Here is a 23,832-nt window from a genome sequence, read left to right on the forward strand (position 1 = left end):
TTTATTTATTTACTTTATAGTAGAAAGTACTAGTATTTGTTTATTTACTTATTTGGCTGGTTGAGCTTCTAATCCAGAACAATTATTATTTCAGCTTAGGTTGTCTTGGCAGTTCGTGGATATGTAACTGCTTAGATAATTAAGTGTTGGATCGGTCTCAAGCTCCTTAACTGTAAAGAACCAGTTGTCTGTCCCCAATCCTTGATCAAGGATTCTGAAAATTGTCAGTCTCTGTGGCTTGTTTTGTTAACCTTTTTTCCCTACCGCATATTACATCTTATTATCAAAGAGTTGGAAATGTCTCTTAGTAAGAGGAAAATAGTATATCTCTTTATGTGATGTTGTGCAGCTTCTAGCACCTGATGAAAGAAAGCACAGTGAAATTTGTTTTTACTCTTTTCAATCTTCATTATAAGACCAGCTTTGACAGATCTTTACTAAACTGTAATTATTATTAGTACTGTTATTTTATCAATGTCATTGCTATTTTGTTTTTCTTTCTTGTTAGATTAAGTTAGGTCCAGGTGTGTCAAGTATTTAATTGTTTATCTGAAATATTCTGTAATGTAAAAAGACTTAATGCTCATTCAACAAAAAATAGTAGTGTTCGCTGAATCTCAAATGTTCTCATTTCTTTTTTTGTTGTTTTTTTTCTTCTTTCTCCATTTTCCTACCAATTGCTGTGACTGACTGCTGCAACCATGGACCTGAAAAACTGGACAAACTGTTGGCTCTTGGGATATGGACAATTTTGGTGAGTCTGCAAAATGAGTTTAACTTATTTCCCCTTTTTATGGGAAGTAGGAGCGTTAAGGATTTGAGGCTGGGCTTGACAAAAGCTGGATCTGGCTTATGGCCATTTCTTTTCTAGGAGCAACAGGCATCGTTAACTGAATTTCAACTTTATTTTGATGGAGCTTGTTTTTATGCTGTTTAATTGTTGGCAGAGGTGAAAGAATTAACATGCAGCAGACTGATTCTAAATCGTGTCAGTTTTGTGAGGTTGAATGTGATTGCTTTTTAAATTTTAGAATGACTTTTCTGTAAGACATGCTGTGAAGCAACAGTTCAGAACTTTACAAATTTTTCTTTTGACTTATTCGATTCTTTCTGCAAAACATTCAAATAAAAATGATTAACTCATTGGACTTTTTTCAGAAAATTATTGTGTATTTCAGCTAATTTTTCATAATACTGGTTTTGCTGGTGTTGTGAACTTTAAGAAATGATGCATTGGTGGTGTGTTTACAGAAAGTATTGTACCACAATTTTGTATGAGAAGGATTTCCATCCCAAGTACTATCTAGTGAGATCTCTTAAAAATATAGAGGCGTAACTCCCCTGGGGTCTTTTTTCTTGCTCATATGCACACAAACGAATGGCAGAATACCAGTCTCAGGATAACCACTGTTACTCCCCGAGGATGATATGCTTTCTGGCATTTTGGACTTCCAGTTAAAGATGACTAGACAGCTGTAGGAAAAATACTGCAAATATCAGTCCTGAGATCCATTCTAAACAGCTGGTTGGAGATGGTAATGCTTTCTCAGCAATCTCTGTAAGAGTAGAGGTGCCTCTGAGAGGTGCCACTGGAGGTGGTTCATAGAGAAGTAGCCTTGAGATTTCTCTGAACTATTTAGAGTTAACAGGGATGACTCCTCACTACAAATAGGCTCAATTAAGGAAAATAGCTTACTTCATCTTTCGCCTGCACAGTGACTGCCTCAACAACATTGTTAACACTTTGGGAGAAAGTAAATACAACTCAGGCGTGATATTTCCTGGTGTCACACTGAGATGTGGGTGATGCTGGTGTTGGCATTCTGGTGCTGCTGTTCCCAGTCAGCATCACATTTACCATCACACCTGACAGTTAGCTCTTCTCTGAGGGACTGCAGCTGATTAGCTGATGCGTGTTCCTCTGGGTGGATCTCATCCCTCTCTCTTCCTTTTTTTACTTATTTAAGCATGCATAGTCCACAGTACCTGTGTCTCATCTCGTTCAAGGAGTATGAGACTGGAAAGTAAGACTTAATGTTTTGTCTTCTCAAGCATAGCTTTAGAGAAATCTCACATAAAAACTTGTGTTTTACTTCTGAATGTTTCCAAAATGTTGCTGTTTAATCCTTTTATTGATCCATAGCTTATGCTGGAGAGCCTTTGTCTCAAAGCAATGTTCAAATTGAGTCCTGGGAGGACAGCGGCACTAATCACGTTTCATATGAGCTTTCAGACAGGATGAACATATGTTGCACTGATGCATTTTTCTTAACTTTTAGTTCCTGTTAGATTTCTTTTTTTCTTATTCCTTCATAATGTAGCCAGAAGTGCAGTTAAACCTTCTGCCTGACTGTTCAAGGTAATTTCATAACTGAGTAGCGGTAAGATCTGTAAGTGGACTGCTTCAGATTGCCGTTCTTTGATGTGCTAAGAAGCCTTGATCAGCTTGAGAGAGTAATGGCTGTGGTGCCTAGGAATATAAGTAATGCATATTTAGTGTGATGTACGCACTAACAAAAACTGTCGGACAACTACCAGGATGCATTTCATGTGGCTTTCCTTCAGAGTGTGTCTTGCCTTCCTTTTAGGCTTTTTTTTTTCTTTAGCATTTTGTAATGTACATTTGTAATTGGCTCTTGTGCTGCTGCTTTATGCAGAGAGATGATGCTGCTTTAATATCTGAAGAATAGTAAACTTGAACAGTGAAGTGTTATCATCATTACTGTCTATCGGAAAGTTCTGTGGTTACATGGCTGAGCATTGCCAATCAAGTTCTATGCCTACTTGGTTTGTTTCTTGTTTTAACTATAACTTGTTTAACTATAGCTCTGATTTGGTTATAGATGAATTTTTGGCAAATGTAGTAAATAAAGTTAAAATCAGGGTGTTTTGCATAAATAGAAAAATATAAAATCTAAAAATACTTTTTTTCCCTCCTCCCTCTCTCAGTAAAAGAGCAAAACTGGTGCAACCGAGGCTTTTTACAGTGGTCCATGGTGGAAGGATGAGAGACAGCAGGCATAAGTTGAAACAAGAAAGGTATAGGCTGGCTATAAAGAAAACATATTTTTCCTATGAGGATATGTAAGCAGCAGAACAGGCTCCTCAGAGCTGGTGTGGTCTGCACCCTTAGAAGTGGTGAGGACCCAACCGGATAATGCTGGGGTGAGCAACCTGATCTGATCTCATAACAGACTCTGCCTGGAGGAGGCTGAATTAGAGGCCTCCTGAGGTCACCCCCAGCCTGAGATATCCTATGATACCTTTAAAAAAGGTTGCATTTAGACAGGTCTTAGGCTTGGGAGAAAAGTCATAGGGTCATGGAAAGCTTGTAATAATGGCAAGGCTGGTGAAGCCATTGAGAGAGGGTGGCTTTTGTAACATTAAAAGGAATGCAGCAGGTGGCCAGGTCAGTCTGGAGCATTGCTGTCTGGTGCAGCCTCTAAACACTTGCCTGTTGCTTTCAGTTTATAATTGCTGTGCTCTTCCTTGCACTCAGAGCATGCTTTGTGCACAGCTTCTGAGATGTAGTTTGTTATATACCAACAGTAGCCATATCTAACTAGAATTTCTAGAATCTTAGAAATAATCGCAAGATTTTTGTTAACCTCTGTTAACAAGTATCGGCCTGTGGGAGCAAACTTTAGGCTCTTCAGGAGGCCTGGATTGATTGCATAGAAGGCTTTCAGGACTTTATGAAGAGCTGTGCCTCTAAAGATACCTCTGTAAGGATATACTTACTTTAGAGTTTGCTCGTCCTTTAATCTTCTGCTACTGATACTCTAACATAATTTTAAAGAACTATTGCTGATTGAGCTGCATCTGATGAGTTAGCTGCTGAGTGCGAGCTGGTTGGTGACAATGTGGAGCCAACCAGAGCTCTGACTGTAAAGTGATGGAGAAAGAGTGAGGCAAACTTTGCAAGACTGAACAAATGATAATGTGCAGAAGAACTTGGATGGGTCAGAAATTACCACGGCAGGCTCTGGAGAGGCAAAGGGCTTTAGACAAACCTCTGAATAATCATTTGCAGTCCAACAAACACTTTTAAGTTCATTCACTTGTGTATTCGTAAGTTACAGACTACAAATAATTAATTTTGAAAATCTTCTAAGTATTTAAGTTAACTGGATTTCAAATTTTCTGTTATTTTTTCTGACTTCTTAGTTTGCTTTTGTTCCTTCATGAAAGGAGTTAGTTTAACTTAAAGTTACAGGTTGACTTTTCTTCTTCTTACAGTAAAGGTGATAACATTTTAGTAGCACCAAAAGGGATTTCAAAGGTGCTTCCCTCCACCCTCTTTTTACTACTATCCTGTTTGCTTCCACTTACGTAGCAGATAAGCTGTCACTTCTGCTTGTTGTGACTTGATTGTGCTCAGATGTAATCACTGTGGGTGAGATCCACAATGTCCACAGTGTATTGTCCCTTCCGTATTCAGCGGATGGAAGCACCATGACCATAAAGCTTTTGGGGTTATTGCTGAGAGAAGGTAAAACCCTAAGGTTTTAACCTTAACTTTAGCCTTATTGCTCTGTATGCGTGCATTGTGACTGCCTTCAGAGTTACGTGTATGTAACTATCATGCCTTAATGTCCACTTGTCTTCTAGCCTTGTATACTATACAACAGAGTTTGTTTTGTATTTTAATTTCTTTTATACATATACATACATATATGCAAAACAGTTGTACTCCTTTTTTGGTTTTTACCATAGCTGTTCATCTTCAGTTGTTGCATGGATAATAGTGCTGATGAACAAGTATTTAGTCTGACACATAAAAAGCATAGCTGTAAAGAAAATGAAGCAGAGAAAATTACAGAGGCAAAGGTTTCTTAAATTATAGTTGTACAAGAAGATGTTTGTGATAAGGAAGTAGTTAAACATTACTATTTAGTAAAACCTGCAACTGTATCTAGTATTTCAGTAGTCTCCTGCATTTGCTGACACTTAATTTGTGAGGTCAGTGAGATATTCTTACTGCTAATAGAGTAAATTTATTGAACCAAAAGCCTGTGGAAGTAAATGGACCTGTGTTCTCAGATGGCTTTAAGTCAGGTCCCAGATAAATGCTAATTACTCTCATATTTGCTTTTAAAATAAACGCTAGGTGCTTACTATACTTGTAGTTGTAAATTTACCTGCTTTCAGAAGGGCAGACTTTTTCCTTACGTGTCTGATTTGGGTATGTTGCAAAACATCTGTAATGTCACAAGATTAAGACAGGATATTAATAGGCAAAAGTATTAATACTTGAGCTGACTATATACCTTATACAGCTAAAGACAGTGCTTTGTTTTTTTAATGGCAGCAGCATGTATGTCCATGGGCTCAGTCTGTCGAACAGTCCAGGAATGTGTGGGTGTTGTCCTGCACATGGTGCTTCGTGAAACTGAGCTGTCACTCATTAGAGACTCATTAGATGGCAAATAAAACTTACCATCTACTAGCAGCAGACTTTTGAAGACTTCTGGCTTATTTCAAAGAGTTTCCTCTAGTATGTAATGCAACAGCAGCAATCCATGAGATCCTGAAGACTATTTTAACTCAACAAGGATGTGGGATCAAGGAAACTTGCTATGTAGATTGCTTTTACAGAAATAATGAACATGTTGGGCCTTCTAGGTAAAGTTTATACCATTCTTCATAGAGAGTGCATTTCTGCTTCTGTAAACTGCAGTTAGGATCCAGCAATGAATTTGGACTAGTAGTGTTTTCTTTAGGGAAAGCCTATCCTTCCAGGTCATTCATTTCAACTTTGGAGGAAAGTGGCAAGGCCAAGTTTAGTTTCTGTGGTTAGCGTGGTTGGAACAGGATGGATCACGGTTTATGACTCAAATGTAGTCTCTTGTGTTAACTGCCTCCGTGCTTATCTTAATCTTGATGAAGCTATTGCAGTAGATTTGCTAGGAGAAGAGTTAGGCAAAGTCAGTGGCCTGTACTGTTCAAAGGTTAAAGCTATCAGCAGTTCAGCTGTCAGCAGAATCGTATTACTGACAGTCTCATGTGAGTCTTTACCCCACTTTATTGTCCGCTTGGCTTTTACATGTTTTTGCTAGCATGTCCCTTATCAATCTAAGAAGTGGTCAAGGGTTGTCTACCTGTGATTTGTCTGCCCTTTGCATTGCAAAGCAGACTTAGTCTGGCCAAAATACTGCAGAAGTGGCAGTGGTTTACAATGGAGCCTGAGATAAATGGGTTTATCCAGGAACAGTGAGGCTGGTCAGATTAGATATTGACAACTTGACAACCTTTTTTTTTTCCCCTTTCTTATTGGGATAGTTGTAGTGATGTTTTGTTGCATCTTGGTATTTTGAACACCAAAGCTTGTTTTTATTCCAGTTAAATATGTGGTATGTTTACTTTGAGAGAGCTGGCATTTTATCAAACATAACAAATTAGCTTTCCTATTAGAACTAATGAAATCAAGTAAAATAGGATTGCTTCCATTTTGTATATATGAGTGAGTGAGTGTGTGTGTGTGTGTGTATGCATATAAAATTCTGGTATAGATGAAATCAGTAGAGCTTACTGTCAAAATAGAAAAATACTGAGATATTTGTACTTATTCATGTTTCTTTTAACTGTCTCAACCCAACATTGTCTCTCATATGTAACTTTAAAAATCCATATGGGTCTAGCTTATCAGAGTGTTGTGGCTATTTCTTCCCGTACTAATAGAAAATATTTGTAGAAGGATGTAAATTTCTTTGCACTTGCCCAATATTAAATTCTGTCTTTTTATGTAGAGGTATAATTGTTGGCTAGTGTATATTGTTGCAGTAATGACAGTCACCCCAGCTGTTTGAGTTCCTTCATGTTTATTCATTACCAGATATTTGAGTAGGCTTATGAGAATTTGCTCTAAGGAGAACTTCTGCTTTTCAGTTTTGGGAAGTGGGCTCCATCTAGTGTTTAAATTACAGGACTAAACTCGAGTTGATTTTCTTGAATGTCCTTGCAACATAGCTAGAGGACATAGGCAAAGGATTGATAAGCATCATTTTTGTTCACCTTTATCTAGAATGAGATGTTTCTAGATACAGGCTGTCCTTGGCATACTGAATGTATCACTGCATCTGTCTTGCATATGCACTTGTCTCAGAGAAACTAAAACAATCCTGTTATGAAATGGCATGCGGCTAAAAAGAAATTAAAACAGCATGGCCACAATGTGATCCTGGAATATTTTTGTGGTTGGTTAGTATACATACTTTCACACCACTAAATGTGACATACTAGAAAACAGCATGCTAGTCTATAAAATCAGAATTAAAAAGCTAATTGCAGAGTTCTTAGAAAAAAAAAAAAAAAAAAGAGAGAGAGAGAACTTTGAAATGTGTGCTATATATTAATATCCAGTCAGCAAAATAGTTTTCCAGTATGTGATGTTTCCTTAGAGAAGTGTGCATGATTTGTGCTTTGTTTTTTCTTAACAGTTAATCTTTAATGTTTTTGTAATATTTAATCCTTTGATAAGGACTACTAAATTCCTCTTAATAAAAGGAGTATCTGGAGTAATTAGGAATATACTCTTTTAATTTCAATTTAAACAAGGTGTTTTGTAATTATCTATTTCCACACCTCCAGCGCTCTGAGGACAAATATCCCAATGAAGAAGAGATAACAGAAGCATGAAGAAAAGATGATTTAAAAAAAAAAAAAAAAAAAGATGGTTATGATGCATGCAGGCAACTCTTATTTCTATTTACCTTGGAAAAATCCAGTGGAAAAAGGCAGATGTGTGCGCAATCTTAGTGTTAAAACCTTTCTCAGCCTGATCCAATGTTAAGACCAAAAGCAGGAGCTCCATAGATCTTTAGTCAAGAAGGCATGGCAGCAAATCCAGAGCGAAGAAGACTGGGTGCATCTTGGGACAATAGTTATGTGGCGGAGCAGAGTTTTTTGCCTGGCTGCTTGGTTTCCTCCAGTGAAAAGGAGGGAGGCCCGTAGCGCCTCTGGTCTACCTGTGGCTCATGAACCTGAAGATCTCCCCCAGCTTCTGCCGGCGGCCGCCGGCTCACTTGGGGAGCGGCGCAGAGCCGAGCCGGGATGCGGCCCCGCGTCGCTGGCACGAAGCCTGGTATTGTTTCATCCGTGAAACACGCAGGGTCCGGGCTTTCCAGTTGACGCTTGCTAGCTGAGCACGGACGTGCTTAATGCAAACCATCTGGTGCCGGCAGGTTTCCATGGCCGGATGGAAAGAGTAAGCCCTTGGAGCAGCGCGGTGAGAGGCGCCCGGTGCCGCCGTCCGCCCCGGGGACCGATAGCTGCGCCGCAAGCTTCTCCCGTGGACTCCTGAACGGGGCCGCGACGCTCTTCCCGCCCTGCTGCGCTCATCCTGTAGAGGTGGGCACGCGATTCCCTCCCTTCGGAGAGCCTCGAGGGGCCCCCGGCGGCGAGCGCGGCGGGCTTCCCGCGACGCAGCCGGGCCCGCGGCTGGCCGCCGGCTCGTTCCTTCACTTATTTTTTCAGGATGAACGTGCAACGTTTCCATGACAACTTTCCCAGGTTGAATGGGGAGCAGGGTGGTGTTGGGGGCAGGTGTGTGATTTGTGTTTTATTTTTCTCTATTCTGAGGCATAAGTGTAGTTGGCAGCCTGCTCTTGCAGACCCATATAAGCGTAAACTGAATTTCTCAGCACCCCCGAGCGTCCTTGCCTTCGAGATGGACCTGTGTTTTCTTTGGCACCAAAGACTGCATTTTGCTGGCAGAAATATTTTTTTTGTTGAATTTGTTTTTAATTTAAAATGACACATTGTTAAATCCAGTTTCCTTTTGTGTTATACCCCGTTTCCTTTGTGTTTCATACTCTTTGCATTTCTTCTGGAATGGATAGTGGGAATAAATGTAACTTGTGGCACTTCAAGTTTCCAAGTTTGTTTTATAGTGTGCATCTTGTCCTTTTTTTTTTTTTGATTGCGGTTTTCATTTCAATTTCTAAACAAGACTTGGAAATATTCCATTTAAATTCTATAAAAGGGTTTTTTTAAAAACAAAATTAAAGATAATGGCAGCCCAAATTTAAAAACCTATAGGGAAAACTGTAGACCAAAAAGGCGTTATTGCTATTTCACAGCAGCGTTTTTTCCTTTGAGTGTATGATTATATGGTGTCACTGATTCAAGCAGCACTCCCCACAAAACAGCTCGAGTGATTCCTAGCAGCATACCTTTAGCTTAAGGTAAAGCTGTCCAAGAAGGCTTTACATGTTGGTTGGTTTGTTTAGACAAAATTAAAACTGGATGAAAGGAAGCAAAAAAGGAAAGGCTTTCTAACAGCAACTCATTTTAGACGTGATTAAGTCTTCCTTGCTTTTCGCTCTAGAGATCTAAAGATACACAGCGGGGTGGAGGTTTGAAGCACGTCTCTCCCTCTCGGCTGCCATCTCTCAGGTCGTCTCCTTACATCTGTCTCGTGCTATTCTGCAGCGCTAAGGGTTGGAAAGAGAAGCCAACCTCCTGGGGAGAGCAGCGAGGGTTGGAGGCCTAACCACAGCTCCTGTGAGCGTTTAGGTTTTTAGGTGAAGGTGGAGTGCTTTCTCTGGTTGCTTGGTGGTGAGGCTGACCTGCAGGTGAGGAGATGACAGCCACGTGGAAAGCGGTTGTGTGTGCGCACGGCTTGGGTTTTGTTTTTCTGATAGTGTGTGCTGCTGCATTAGCTGTAACTCAGAATTACTCAGCTGAGTGGAGAAAAGCCTGAACTAATGAAGCAAATAACAAATAATCATTTTGCACTGCAAAGTGGTGAAGTTGAAGATAACCTACCGGAGGGATGTTTTACTTCACTGGGGAGAGCTATTCCAGGGTTTATGGCAGCAATTAAAAAGAAGAGCAAACAAAGTCTGGAGAACTTGAAAGCAGAAAAAAATATTCTGGCACATGGGAAATCAGATATGGAGCTTTCTGATCATTTCCATCACCCTGTTAGAGGAAGGAAATTGTTAAAATAGAGACAGGGAGTGGAAAAGAACAAAAATGATTCATGGTTTCAGGTAGTGCAGGTCATGAAGAAAATGTAATTAGTTCTGGCCTATTTAATAGGAAAGAAAAAAAAAAGATAAAAGGTGTGAACTCAAGAAGCAGAATACTGAGAAAACTAGTAGTTCTGGACTCAGTGTCTACAAAATCAAGATGTAAAATTATTTCTTAGCAGTCTCATTTTCTTTTATAGCAAAGGTAATAGGAATATTTAACACTCTGTCGAAGTAAATAATAAGGGTAAGAAGTTTGCATGAGCTAATTGAAGAGCTAGACAGAGAGGGAGGGAAAGAGAATGCACCAATACATCAACTAACTAGATTAGAGGTGTTAAGATGACAGGATCCTTGATTTAGCTCAAAGTTTTTGCCTTGTGAAGGCAGGCCGTAGTAGCCATATGGTCTGCTCCTGGCTTTAATGTTCCTGTGCACAGTGAGCATAACGTTCATGTTGCAAGGGATTCATTAAGCAGGTGTCTTTCACCTCTCTTCCCTTTTTTTTTCCTACACAGATGTGAGCCATCAGTTTGGAAATTCAGCTTGAGCAGTGCTTATAGTTCTGTATTGCTTTCTGTTTACCTGATCTGAATGCTTTTCTCCTTACCTTCTCTGCAGGGGACCAATGTTTTCAATAATTAAAAATCTGAGTGCGGCTGCAAGACCCATTGGGTCTGTGCCATTATAAAATGATATATTGGAAATTCATGATCTGAAAACTTACCACTAAAAGGACATCCGTTTGAACTATAGGTAGAAAAATCAGAAAGGCAATTTTGCTGTCCTGAGATCAGGAAGATCAGTTTCATGGCTTAAATAGTTGTTTTTATCATTAATCGTATTTTTACTCAGGGAAGAGATGGAATCTGCTGATGTACTTCATTCTTAATAACCCATAAGAGACAAACAAAGTAGTTTAGCTCTAGCACAATTTTTTTGTTGTGTAGTAGTGATCTTCTTTTGGTTTCTATGTTTATGGGTACCTAATGGTTTCTGAAGAGAAGCTTGCTTTAGTTTGTAGATGTTAAGTTAGTAGAAATTTACCTGTTGCTGATATTTCTTCTTCGTCTGACCTTATTGACCTGGAATTAAAATCATATTATTTTATTGTGATTTTAAATTTTCCATTAGAAAATGGAAAGTCATTGCTGTAAGTGTGTTGTTGGCTTGATCTAATCTGTATCCTTAATGTCCACTGTAGGACTGTATCCAGCCTTTCAGTGCTGACAAGTGCCTTTTAGGCTCACTTATTTATGAGGAAAACAATTTAAGAGCTCAGTTATTAGAGCTACTTTTTGAAAGAAAGTAATGAAATTGTGCAGTGTGAAGACACAAGTTATACAACCTAATGTCAGATCTTAAATAGCATTATTAAAGCCAAATGACCACTGTAAATTCACTTGGGGGTTCATTTTGTTACAAAACCAAGAATACCTTTTAACACTTTTGTAATGCAGTGGTCAGAAAGTATTGCTCTACCTACTGTACATTTGCAAGTTATAAGTTATAACAAGTTATAACTTAGGTTTTATTAGCTTGCTTTGCAAGACTTCTTGCCCTTGCAATAACTGTTCTTTGTGCATGAAGCCCGAGAATGTTTGCAGCTCATCCTAACCTCATAACTAGTTTTGTAAGAGTTATTTGCTCTGTAATAACAGTATAAAACTAGATTAGACTGGACTTCAAGAATAGCACTTGCTATCTTTTTTTCTTCCTCTTTCAAATTTCTATTTACTCTGAAATTATACAGGTTCACTATCTACCTGCAAGCTCCCTGTTCTAGAAAAATTGGGATACAACCTTAATTCAGTAATGAAAACATGCGTTCTCACCTATTCAAAAGGAAACCATGAAATACTGCAGAATTTGTTACACCTATTCAGAAAAACAGGAAAGTTCTAGGACAGCGTAGAAGTCTAGAAGTAATATAAATAGGTGGACAGAAAAAGATGCAAGTTAAAAAGTCTTTTCCCATTACTGCCCAGTGATAGGGTAGAGGAACAGTGTGTTACAGTCCGTTCAGCCAGGCTTATAACGAAGTCAGGGCTGTCCTTGGTGTTTTGCTGATCTTACACTGCTGAGAGTTTGCCCAGAGAAGTTTCTGAAAGATGGACAGAGTACCTAATACCTGTAGGTACTAAAAGGAGCTTAAAAAGTTGTTTACCACATTATATTTTAGAATGTACAATACAGTGTTGTATTTCTGAAGGTTTGTTTTTTTCGCTATGTTCTGGCAAAAGGAAAAGTTGATAGTTGGTCAGTATTGGGGAAAAGAAATGATGACTGATGTAATATAAACAATGTAAAGGGGGGGAAGAGTTTCATTAATTCCACAGATCATTTTACTTTTTGTTTGATTTGATTGCTTTCACTCCTTGATTTGCATTAGCATAAGAATATTTCTTACTTGCTGTGCTCGAAGTTGAAAGGGGGGAAGGCAAATTAGAAACAGAAGTGATGAAGACAAGTCTCTCTTTCAAAAGAAAATGTAAATGTTATCAGTATTGGAAAGATTACAAAAAAGGAGGGGGAATGTGCTGCTTTTAGCAAAGTGCAGTAATCACTTTGTTTTGAATATTTAAAGATCAATTTTGTTATTATATTGAACTATTTCAGTCAGAGCAGGAAAACCACAGTATTGATAACTGACAGTGCCTCGGAGTGAGCTATTTTAGATGTTTTTGTCACCAAATTGCATTTATAAAGATAACATGCCTTGATACTGCCTGTGTCCTGGTGGGCTAAGCTGCCAGCAGCTGTTTAATACTAGCGCAGGTGAGGAGCAGAGTACTCTTGTTTCCTGGTCTGGTTTAGTTCATTTGCTTTATTTCAGTGAGTTGATTATTTTTGAATAGGAAATAAAACTACTTTTGCCACTTTTCAAAACATGGACTTTGACGATAGTTCTGAAATGCATAGGGATTTCATTTTCTGTAAACAAAACAACAATAAAAACACACAAACTTACAGGATGTAATATCTTATATTCTAAAAAGAACTTTTTGTGTGGGAGAATCGTGTAATTTCTTTTTTCTGTTCTGGATTAAGTCTTAACGTAACCCTTTTTACTGTGGAGGGAGAATGATCTTTTATTATTTTGCCAAAGGAAATGTGCCTTGTAAGTCTGGGAAAAGGGAGGGGGGCCCAATTGATTTGTTTACACTCCAGTACATCTTAGATCAGCCTGATCAATAACTTTTACATGTGTTGTAGTGTGAATTTCATTGCTTTGCTTTCAGATTTAGTGTGGCTGCTATTTTAGTGGCCCTACTCTGTGTGTTACTACAATGGCTAGCTGTGACATTCCTGGTAGGACGTGTGTGTAAGAAGGGCCCACAATCTGGAGGTAAAGCAGAAGATTCAGAGGCCTTCATACAACTAAACTTTAAATTAGGCTCTGTTCATGCCCACATTACACACTTGCTTACAACAATATTTGAGTGGCCTCGCTGATGTCAAAAGGACTATTTACATCTTAAAGTTAAGTAATAGCAGTTTGAATTATGTCCCAAGTGTCTTGTAAGAATACTGCTTCTAATGAATTCCTACTGCTTGATACAAATAACAGGGGAAAAAGACTTTTGATAAGCCAACTGTTGTACAAACAGAACAAGGAAAAATTCTGAAAAAGAAATTAGGAACAGTTTTATTACCAAATACAGCCTCTCTTCTGGACTATGTCCAAAATGCCGCAACAGGTTATTCTCTCCTAGAAGTCATGTCCTAGTTTTGCCTCACTTCCCTGTAATGTTACTTGTTGCAACTTCTGCCCTCTTCCTGCTCCATTGCATACAGATGTCTCTTTTGGATCTCCTCCGGCTTCTTTCTTTAAATGATTAACTTGTTGCTCTTGACCTTCAGCTGCGATGGTACTTGGCACCTCTCTGCACCCAGCTCTCGCTGTCCCCTTTCGCCCTCAGCGCGTGCCCCAGGGAGCCCAGGCACCTCTGCTGCTCTTCCTCTGCTTATACCGGCAGGTTGCTAGCACGGATCTAGCTGACTACTTGTCCTGGTACCATTCACGTCCTGTTTCCCTACCAGCTTTACTGGTTTGTGTCACCCCATTCAGCTCGGGAAGGTACTTGGAGTTAACAGTTCTGTCTGTGCAGACTCTCTAGCATTTTGATGTGTTTTTCCACTTTTTTTTGTTCTTCCCTTGAATCTCTTTTTTTCTAATTCAAGTTCTCTATTTGCATTTAGCAGCACTCTGAGATTTGTTTTTCCTAGCTTGAATTTTGTGGCTCTCCTGGAACTAAACAGGATTGCAGACCTGTCGGGTCTCCTGCTGAAACTCCCTAATTGAGATTGAGAGGGGATTTGAGACTGAGAGATGTTGCTGAGAAACACAGTACCCTAAATATACAGTGTACCCTAGGGGCAACACCTAAAAGCTTGTTTCTGTTTGAATACCTTACTAAAACTGCTTTTTTGAACTGATTTATTTATTTATCTTTTAATAAAGAAGCTACCTAAAAGCTCTCCATTAGAAAGCATCAGAACTTCTTACAGTTTTAGGCTGAGAATTGATTTTTAAATTGTCCCAGAAGCAGAGCCATATGGCTTTTTATTATTATCTGGTGTGGTCACCAAAGACAGCTTTCCTGTTTAACCTCTTAAAAGAAAGGTTCTCTGCTTTTAATGGAGGTAGAGTGTCTCATGGGGAGAAGGAAGTCACTGCAGTAAGGTTAACATTTTAGCTACTAATTTGCACTATCCAAATGTTAATATTCATTGGAAAAGATTTTTTATTTTTACACATTTTGACTTTTTAGATCAAGGCACAAAGGAATCCTCAAGTGTCTACTCTATCGTGTTTACTGTGTAAATATTCTTTCCCTTCCATATATTTTTTTTTCTGTAGTACATGGGAGAAAATTCTTGTCTGCTGCCCTTCTCTAGGGTTTGCCTTCCCCTACCTCCTGTTTGGAATATAACCAGAAAAGCGCTTATCACAGCTGTCAGGTTTTCAGACCAGTACCTCTAGTTTGGGGAGCAAACCTTGCAAGCCTTTGCAGAGCTACCTTCTTATTTTCATTCAAGCTCATCTTTCTGTTGGCACTTGCACCAAAGCAGTGGCTGCTGGTTAGCAGGCTGGCTTGTTGATAGGGCATCCATCCTGCTTAGCTCGACTGTGCTGCTGCTTCCTGGGCACCGCGCCCGGGCTGTAGCCTCCACAAGGCTCCAACCTGACATTGGGAAGCTGTGCTCACCGGCGATGTTACTACTGCTCCATCGCGCAGTGACATCGCTGGTAAAAAGAAAAGTGACAAAACACTATTGAGTTCTTGTGTAGGAAAGAATAGTATTTTGCAGCCAAATCCAAAGCACGGCCCTCCAACCACGGAGGAGGAACTGTGGCTCTTGGCCCAGGGCAGAGGTCTCTTCTGCACAGCTGGAGACATCCAGCTGTCTTGGGGCTTCATCTGTCTGTGTGTCCCATCTGGGAAAGGTGCTGCAAGCCCAGTGATTGCTTTGGGCAGGAACAGATTTGAGAAGGACATCCATCTCATCACAGTGATGGTCTCTGGGGGAAAGCTGTGCTCATTCCTGAGCTCCATGGTCGGCAGCAATCTACAAGAAGATGTTGTAGAAGTACTTTTTAAAAGAATCCAAGCTTGCAGTTGATTTTTCCCAGGATCCTGTCCCTAGAGACTCATAGGATACTGGGAGACGTCTGTGGCCTTTTGCACAGCAGAGCAACCTCCTCTCTTAATGCAAACCATCCGGAAGGACTACCGAGAGGGAGCCCTTCTAGCTGATTATCAGCCTTCAGCATCTCCTCAGCCTTTTCCTGAGCCTTTGTGGGAGTCAAAAACAGCTGTACAAATAGTTTCGGGGAATTTTGTATGTGAGAAATTACTTCTGAAGGAAAAAAAGCTGCATTTTTGCCTACTGAAGCCATTTTGTATAATTTTGTGCTAATTCTCACTTCACTAGAGTTAAGTAACTTCTAGTGAGCTGATTTAGGAGCTTCAGTGGTAAGACTACATCTGCATATATCCAAATTAAAGAATACCATCAAAATTAATAGGAATATTTTTGCATTATATTAAATAAAATTATGCTTTTAGATTAATATGCTTGGAAGGTATAATACTGGAAAGACAAGTAATTTTCTGGTTTGCCTGTCTTGTCCATTTATAAGCAGTTTCTGAAAATCAATGTTGAAATTTCTCCTCTTGTGAATTAGACTGGCAACTACATGGTTATTGTACCTAACATAGTTTTCTGCAATATAGGCTGTAACATACCTAGCAAAAATGTAAACAAATCCTCATGTGCTGACATTCTGTTTTTTAAAGTTCCTTCTTCACTTTTATCAAATTTATATAAGGTGAGGCATGGCAGAGATTAGTCTTCATTCACTCCCTATTTCACACCAAAGCGTGTAAAACATCCACCAGACATTTTGGTAATTGTTTTGACAGACATACTGCTAAGTTTTCTGTATTATGTTTGGCAGATGTGACCTATGGTAGCCACTAAAAAGACAGTGAATAGAGTAGTTACTATTTAGTGGCATTGGATATCGCTAAGGAATCACGGAAAGAATGCTTTAGAAATGTCAAATGAGTTCCAGTAATGGTCGCTTTACAGAGGAAGGAAGCTGCGTTTATTCAAGTCTGCAAATACTGCAGAGAGCAGTTGAAGTCTCAGAAGTTCAGTAAATGTGAGTGGTTGTTTTAAAAGCTATTTAACTCCTTACTGTGAATTTTTGGTACAAATACATCTGTTCAAATGAAAAAAAAAAGGGGGGGGGCAATTTGCATTTCATTTCTGAATTATTCGTTCCCTTATTACTATTTTCACTCTATTTATTTCTTCACTTAGAAATAGTCACCTACGTTCTTTGCAAGTATAAATTGCGTCTCTCTAATAAGATTAATGAACCTTCACCAATTTACAATTTTAGAGAATAAACTAGCTCATTATGCATTTGATGAGATACGATCTAGGAAGGTATCATTGCACGAACAGGTAGTAAAATAAGCCTTAAGGGCTAATTAAAAAACCATCATATTCCTCAACCACTGTACTCTGGCTGACCACATAAGGATATGTCATTACACCACAGCAAAGCAAAAATATCACTGGGTCAGTTCCACAGGTCATCAGAGACCAGGAATTTTCTCTTCTTTCTGCTTCTGTGGTGCTAAAGTCTTTTATCAGTCAAGATGGCAAGAGAGTCTCAGATTTAATCTTAGTTTTAGTGTGTGTCATGGCCAGTGCTGCTGTTCTTTACACAGGTATAACTGATTTTTGAGGAGTGATCCTGAAACGCGTGGACTGCAGGGAAGTCTTGGAGAGCAGTATTGTTGGCTGATGCTGAGAAGGGGTGTTCAGGACCCTGATCGGGTCTTAAAATAAAATCAGTTCCCTCAAAATTGGTGGTTCCTGCAGTTTTGTTTAACAGTGCTATGTCAGGTAAGTAATTGATCACTTGTTGACAGCTAGATGGTTAAGGACAAGGACTTCACGTTACTATGGTTTATATGTGGATTCTCAAAAGTTCTATCAAAAGTTGATGATTTTGACAACTGACTTTTGCTACCTGTTTCTGTTCTTACTTGACAAGATGTGGAGGAACAGTTTTGTTTTCTTAGTTTTCCAAGCAGAATATGCTGCAAAAATATTTTCTGTTGTACTGGCGATTTATAATGTGTACTTTATCCCAGAGGTGTGAATTCTGGAAGCAGAAGGGGGAGAATAAGAAAATCAGCTGTTCCTAAATGAAAGGAATTGAGCAACTTACTTTAAAATAGTAATGTAAATTTTGAGGACACTGAAGGGTTGTAAAGTCACTTTGGTAAAGGACTGGTAATCCTCCTACATAGCCTGATCTAGCAATTAAATTGTTCTTGTTTCTCAGATTTATATCTATCTCAAATTAGTAATGAATGAACGTAGGAAACTGAGTTTTGCTGAAAGGCTTTTTCTAAGACTTCTATAAGAATGACTGCATGAAAGAATACTGCTGCAGGCCATGCTTGCTGAATATTCTTTTCAAAGCACTTTTTATAAAAACTTTGCTGTATCATACGTAAATATTTTTCCTTTTCTGTAGCACTATGTGTTATGAATTTATTAATGTTTTATTTCCATGTTTGTTATACCTTGCTTGTAGATTTTTCTAGACATGGCCTTTTTATACAATTAATGTAATGTTATGCATAGATGTAATGTTAAGAATGGGGGGAAAATATCTAAAGAGATCATCTTGAGCTTAATTTTCACCCTTAGTGTTAAAAAAAAAAAAATAGACTGCTTTGAATTTCTTCACTTGGTAGAAGCATTGGTGAGTAGAGTTGGGTTATTCTCATTCTTAACTGTAGCAGAGCTCTTTGCTTGTCCATCTTTTACCAAGATAAAGATGATTTAATACATACTATTATGTATTGTATCTTACACGCTTCATGGGTTAGGAGGTATTCAGGAAAACAGATGGCTTTGGTGAGGAGGAATAATCATCTGGTCTCCTGCTTGGGAGTCCCAGGTTTAATTTCTGCTCTATGCTACTTCAAAGTAGCCCATTTCCTCCCATCAGTTAGTGCTGATTACCAGGCAGCAGCATTGTAGCTGCATGGGGAAGGCGTCCTTGTGATGAGCTGAAGAAGTGCTCTCTGTTCACAGTAACTGCAGATAAAATATCTAGGACTAGAACGGCAGCCCTTTATCACCCGGGGCTGCACACTTCAAATGTTTCAGTTTATTTACCCAACAGCTGCTTTTAAATGGGTCATAACAGGGCTGGAAATCTGTGCTGCAAACTGAGCGCCTGGGCTGCTGGAGAAGTGTTTTATGGGATTGCTGTGCTTGAAATGCAAGCATCTCTGTGAATCAGAAATGATGATTTGCTTAAAATGTGCTGAACTCTTCCTGACAGTGCTGCCTTAATACACATGGCATGGGCTTTGCCTGATGGGGGATGCAGGAGCCTGTGTCTACAGGCTGCACAGGTGAGCTGGTTTTCCCCCCAAAACTCCTCAGTTGCAGCGACACCATCCAGAGATGGCACTGACCTCGCACCTCTCTTTCACTGTGGTTAAAACCTTCCTCATTTGAATACAAGCCGCCTATCGGATGTGCAACCCCAGCATGCCTGAGAAATACGGTTTTGTTGAAATGATGGTTTTACTTCTCGGGTTCATGCATGTGATCATGCAAGAACAGCTGTATGGGGTCAGGCCGACCACCTGTTTCTGCTGGTGTCCTGCCTCCACGCAGGACCAAAGACTGTTTTTGGCTTTTGCAGGAATTGCAACTGTACTATAATGATCAATTATTTATTTATTTTTTAATTCTACTTATGCCTTTTTAATTTAATTTAAAAATTTAATTTAATTTAATTTTTTTTACTGATGATATCAACCAGGAGAGTAAGCGCAGATCAGGGAGGACTAAATTCTTGTATTTTAGAGCATTTTTTTCTCAAGTCATGAACTTTGTCTACTTTGGGGCACACCTCATTCATTTGCTTTGCAAGTCCACTAGCTGAGAAGTTGGTCCCTACTTCTGAATGAGGTTCACAGTTGCCAAGAATCAGCATCACAGTAAAGCCCCTCATATCCTCCTCAGACTGTTCAAATAATGCCCAAGCACAGTGGTAGCAGGCCGAAAGCACCGAAGGCATGTCCCCTGAGTGGTGCTCCTGCAAAGCTGGAGCTCAAGCATCTTACCTGGTGTCACATCTAACTGTGCGACACAAGGGAAGGGGAGCCCTTGGGTAAGGTGGTCCTTAAACGCATGAGCTTCTGAAGGTTAAACCCTTTACCTTGAATTATTCTCAGACGCTACCCACTAGCTAATGTGAATCTTTTGTCTTTGGTGATGCACGGTGTGGTTTGAAATTCCACTTGATAATTGAGCTCCTCCATTCTTTTGTTCCTGAAAACTTTGCAAACTGTGGCTGCCTTCACGCACACTGTAATCCCCTGGGCTCAAAGTTCTTCAGCCACTCTAGGCACCTGCACTGTAAAACTATCACAGAGGTCTTCCTCTCGAGTGCAGCTGAAAATATAAAATGAGTGTATATGAGTAAACATGCAGAATAATTTTGGATAGTGAAGAAGCAGGTTTTTTGAACATTTAAGTTATGTAGGTCAATTTTCATACTCTGTTGCCTGAGGATGTTGTTCTGAAATCTGTTATGAGAGATTTTTAGATGTCCTTCACTTCATGTTGTTTTAGAATTTCGCAAGTGAATATCCTTTGTTTCTGTGGGGAAAAAAGTATAGGTTCCAGATAAGATTTCATTCTCTGCAGAGGTGAATTTAAACCTAGTGATTCTTTACAGGCTTTGAATCAGCCATTTTTTGTTTGTTTTTTCTTCCCTAATTACCTAGTTGGTACAAAAATAACTCCCAACTTTGTTTGCTAAATCATTTCCTCTTCTGCTAGCAGTTGGCAGTTGTTTCAGTGTAATGCATATCGAATTGCAGCTCACCAAGCCCCTTTGAGAATAAGCATGCAAAACTCTGTGGTGTTCCTGAGGATTTACAGCTTTGGCCTGAGAGTGTACTAGTGCTGTTAGAATGTGGAGTCCTAGAAAGCTTTGGATTTCATTTAAAAAGATAAAAATAAAAAACCCTAACTCTGATTGCATAGGTCATTATTGCTACTTCTATTTTTTTATGCCTTTTGCGCAACCTTTCAGAATAATTTGCTTCAGAAAATTGAATGATGAAACAGTCTTGACAAAATCAAATTGAAGACTCAAATAACAAAGGATGCAATTGTAATGTTCCTGCTACTAATGAAACATAATTTAACAAGTCAGTTCAATAATTTGCTTCTAAACCCCAGAGTAAACTTTCATTCAAGGGCTGTCAAATTTAAGGTCCCCCAAGCCCTGCAGATGAAGCAAAGACCATGTTTATAGCCTGTTTACGTTAGGAGCCAGATTTCCAATGTGGAGTGCTGCCAGCTTGTGCCAGATGAGAATCTGGCTCCATAGGGAGAGCAAGAGATTTGTGGTTCTGCATCTTCTTTTTGACTCTGACATCCAATGCAGTAACCATAACTGCAACTGAATTGCTAACAAACAGCTTGCTTTATTTTTGCACAATAGAAGTGTCAAATGTGCATGAGGTTCATGTGCTGTACTCGGGGAGGCTGGGCAGCCTTCCTCTTGCTGTAGAAGAGGGCTAGATACCTGCATCACATGTTCACAAAAAGTGTTAAAGCAGTAGCGCACAGAGCTTCAATGCTTTGGGAAGGGAGGGAGAAAAATGAGGAAGCAAAGGTGGCCAAACCAGGTGCACAAAGCTATGGTTAAAGTGTTTTGTCTGAGTAAAACTGTAATGATCCTGGCATGGGCAGGTGGTTACACGCCAACTGAGATCACAAGGAACTAATTTTCTTGTGAGACCACAGATTAACCTTAGTGAAGGAAAAGCCAACCAAGTCGCTTACTGATTCAATTAAATATTTTAAGATCTTAGATGGCAATTAGCATCCTAGCATCGATACTTTGCTTCAGTGATGATGGATGAAGTGATTTACCTTCCATTCTAACTTGAGAAACAATTGTGTCTCTATAGTAGGCAAAGAGTCATTAAACAGAAATCTCAGATGGATGAGTCAGCTAAATATTAAAAAATGTTCCTTTCTCCAACTTCCTGCTTTTTCTTCATCTTTCATGTCTAATATCAATTTGGTTCTTTTGCAGATGGCTCTTTTAATTGATTAAGTAGTCCCTAAATGTTGATGATACGTTGCCAACAATTGAACAAGATGTTCTCTCAAGAAATCATCCATCAGTTTCATGCTCTTTTCATGGGGGTAGGGAGAAAGGAAGAAAAGAAACCTGTCAATTCTGCACACTTTACCTCTTTCCACAAAAGATCGATCACTTCTGCTAGTACCACATCCAGTTTAGTATGTGCATTGATTTTTGTGTACCTCCCTGTGTGTGGTAGCTATTCCTCACAGAAGCAGTGCTGGAAGATATGTATCCTGTTCCTTCTGCAGAAAGATGATTTGGGGTCCTTTACAACCTCTACTGGAAGTGTAGGTCCTTCAGATGACTTACCTGCCTCTTTGTTTTGCTTCTGTGCTTGGAGTGGAAGGGCTGAAAACGGTGGATTTAGTTTTAGATAACAGAAGTAGTCAGCTTTTCTATGCCAGTGAAGGAAATGTGAAACTGCATGAGGACTGGGAAGGATCCAGATGTGTTCCTACAAATAGTTGTGAACCCTGAACATGTCATCCTCAAATAGATGCTGAAGGAAGCAGAGAGAATGGAGAATTCCTTGGGTGGTATAGTTTGGCCTTATTTTCCCTCCTTTATTTTGGTGAGAAGGGATAGTCAAGTCAAATCATTACATAAGGTTCTAATGAAGATTGCAGGAGCAGAGTTTGCACTGCATTACCTGGACTGACTTTGGCAACAGGGGTGCTTACCAGCTCTCTGAGCAGCAGACAACTCAATCCTAGACTTGGACAGAAGCTGTTCAAAGGCATGCCAGGATTGTAAGGGTGGACCTGCCAGCAGACCCAAGATTTTTCTCATTAACTGTGAGTGATTCCTGTTCACAGTTGTTACAGTGCCATGCAAAGGATTGAATTTTTGAGAAGAATTAATAAGGGGGAACTACAACAAGCTGGATTAGTAGGCTAGCAGGAACTTCAGGTTAGTAAAGAAAGATGCAAATATCGCACATGGGATGGAATAACCACCATCAACAGCAGAGACTGGGAGGCCAACTGGCTGAGCAGCCTGTAGGAAAGGACCTAGAAGTCCTTTTGGTGGACTGCAAGCTGAACATAAGTCAGCAGTGCACCCTTACAGCAATGAGGGCCAGCCACATGCAGGGCTGATGACAAGGCACAGGCAGCATGTTAAGAGAAGTCACCTCTGCTCAGCAAAGGATAGGCTGTGTCTGGAGTAATGTGCCCAGTTTTCAGCTGTGGCCCTGTAGGAGAGAGAGATTGAAAGCCTCGAGTGACTCCAGTCTCCTCCAAGGCCATCACTGTAGTAAAAAAGGCTGAAAGACAGAACGGATCAAAAAAGGGAGGCAGTGTAGTTTATTTGGAAAGAAGAGAAAACTAAAGGGGGATCTTGTTGCTGTCTCCAACTATTTAGGGAATGTTTATACGTAAGATGGACCAGACTTATCTTGAGTGTGTGGCCAAAGGATGGGAGGCAATGGATATGAATTACAGGGAAGGGGATTCCCACTAGGGATAGGGAAATAAATTTTCTAGTGAGGATGGTCAAGTATGGAGTAGTAGCCCAGTGAATCTACAGGATTTTCTTTCTTGGAGATATTCAAAAGGTAACCGAACAAAGCTTTCAGCAGCCCAATCTGACTTTGAAGTTAGCACTGCTTTGAGCAGGAGGTATGACTAGATAACTTTCAGAGGTCCCCCTCAGCCTGAGAGAGAAAACACTTTTATCTATATTAAAGTATTTTGGCAGTTTTTTCTCAAATTCTAGTATTTCTGTGCTTTCAAGCAAAGCCTATGAGCCTGGCAGGGTACATGACTTTTTTGTCAAGGCTATGTTTCTGACATCCCAGGAAAGCTTACTGTTCAAGCTTTTTAAGAAAAACTTGGGGGGGGGGGGAGTCTTGTCTTGCGCGTATTCTGAGATTTAACAGTTCAAATCTTCAAAGACCCTGGGCTTACTGAGCATCACACGTGACCTTGCAGCTTCTCTGTTGACTAGATTGTGCAGATGCTGTTCTTACCCAGATGCAACAGCAATGGCAAGTGGGCCCTGAAAAACAGACTCAACATGGAGGAGATATGGCCAAGGCTGGAAGGAAGCTCTCTAGACAGGTAAACGGTCATATGGTAAAGAAGTCGTAAGAGTACGAAGTTGGCAGGAAACAAGTAGGATTTGAGAAACGAG

General features: G+C 39.7%; 1 protein-coding gene across 1 annotated transcript in view; it reads left to right on the top strand.

The window, feature by feature from the left end:
* Positions 1 to 712: 712 nt before the first annotated feature.
* The window catches only part of EPB41L3 (erythrocyte membrane protein band 4.1 like 3), a 134,543-nt gene continuing 111,423 nt past the window's right edge, over positions 713 to 23,832 (top strand). The window contains exon 1 of the mRNA XM_062570161.1: positions 713 to 754. The gene's annotated coding sequence lies outside the window, so the exon portion shown is untranslated. The remainder of the gene's footprint in view (positions 755 to 23,832) is intronic.

The sequence above is a fragment of the Rhea pennata genome, chromosome 2 (genome assembly GCF_028389875.1).
Source record: "Rhea pennata isolate bPtePen1 chromosome 2, bPtePen1.pri, whole genome shotgun sequence".
Lineage (NCBI taxonomy): Eukaryota > Metazoa > Chordata > Aves > Rheiformes > Rheidae > Rhea > Rhea pennata.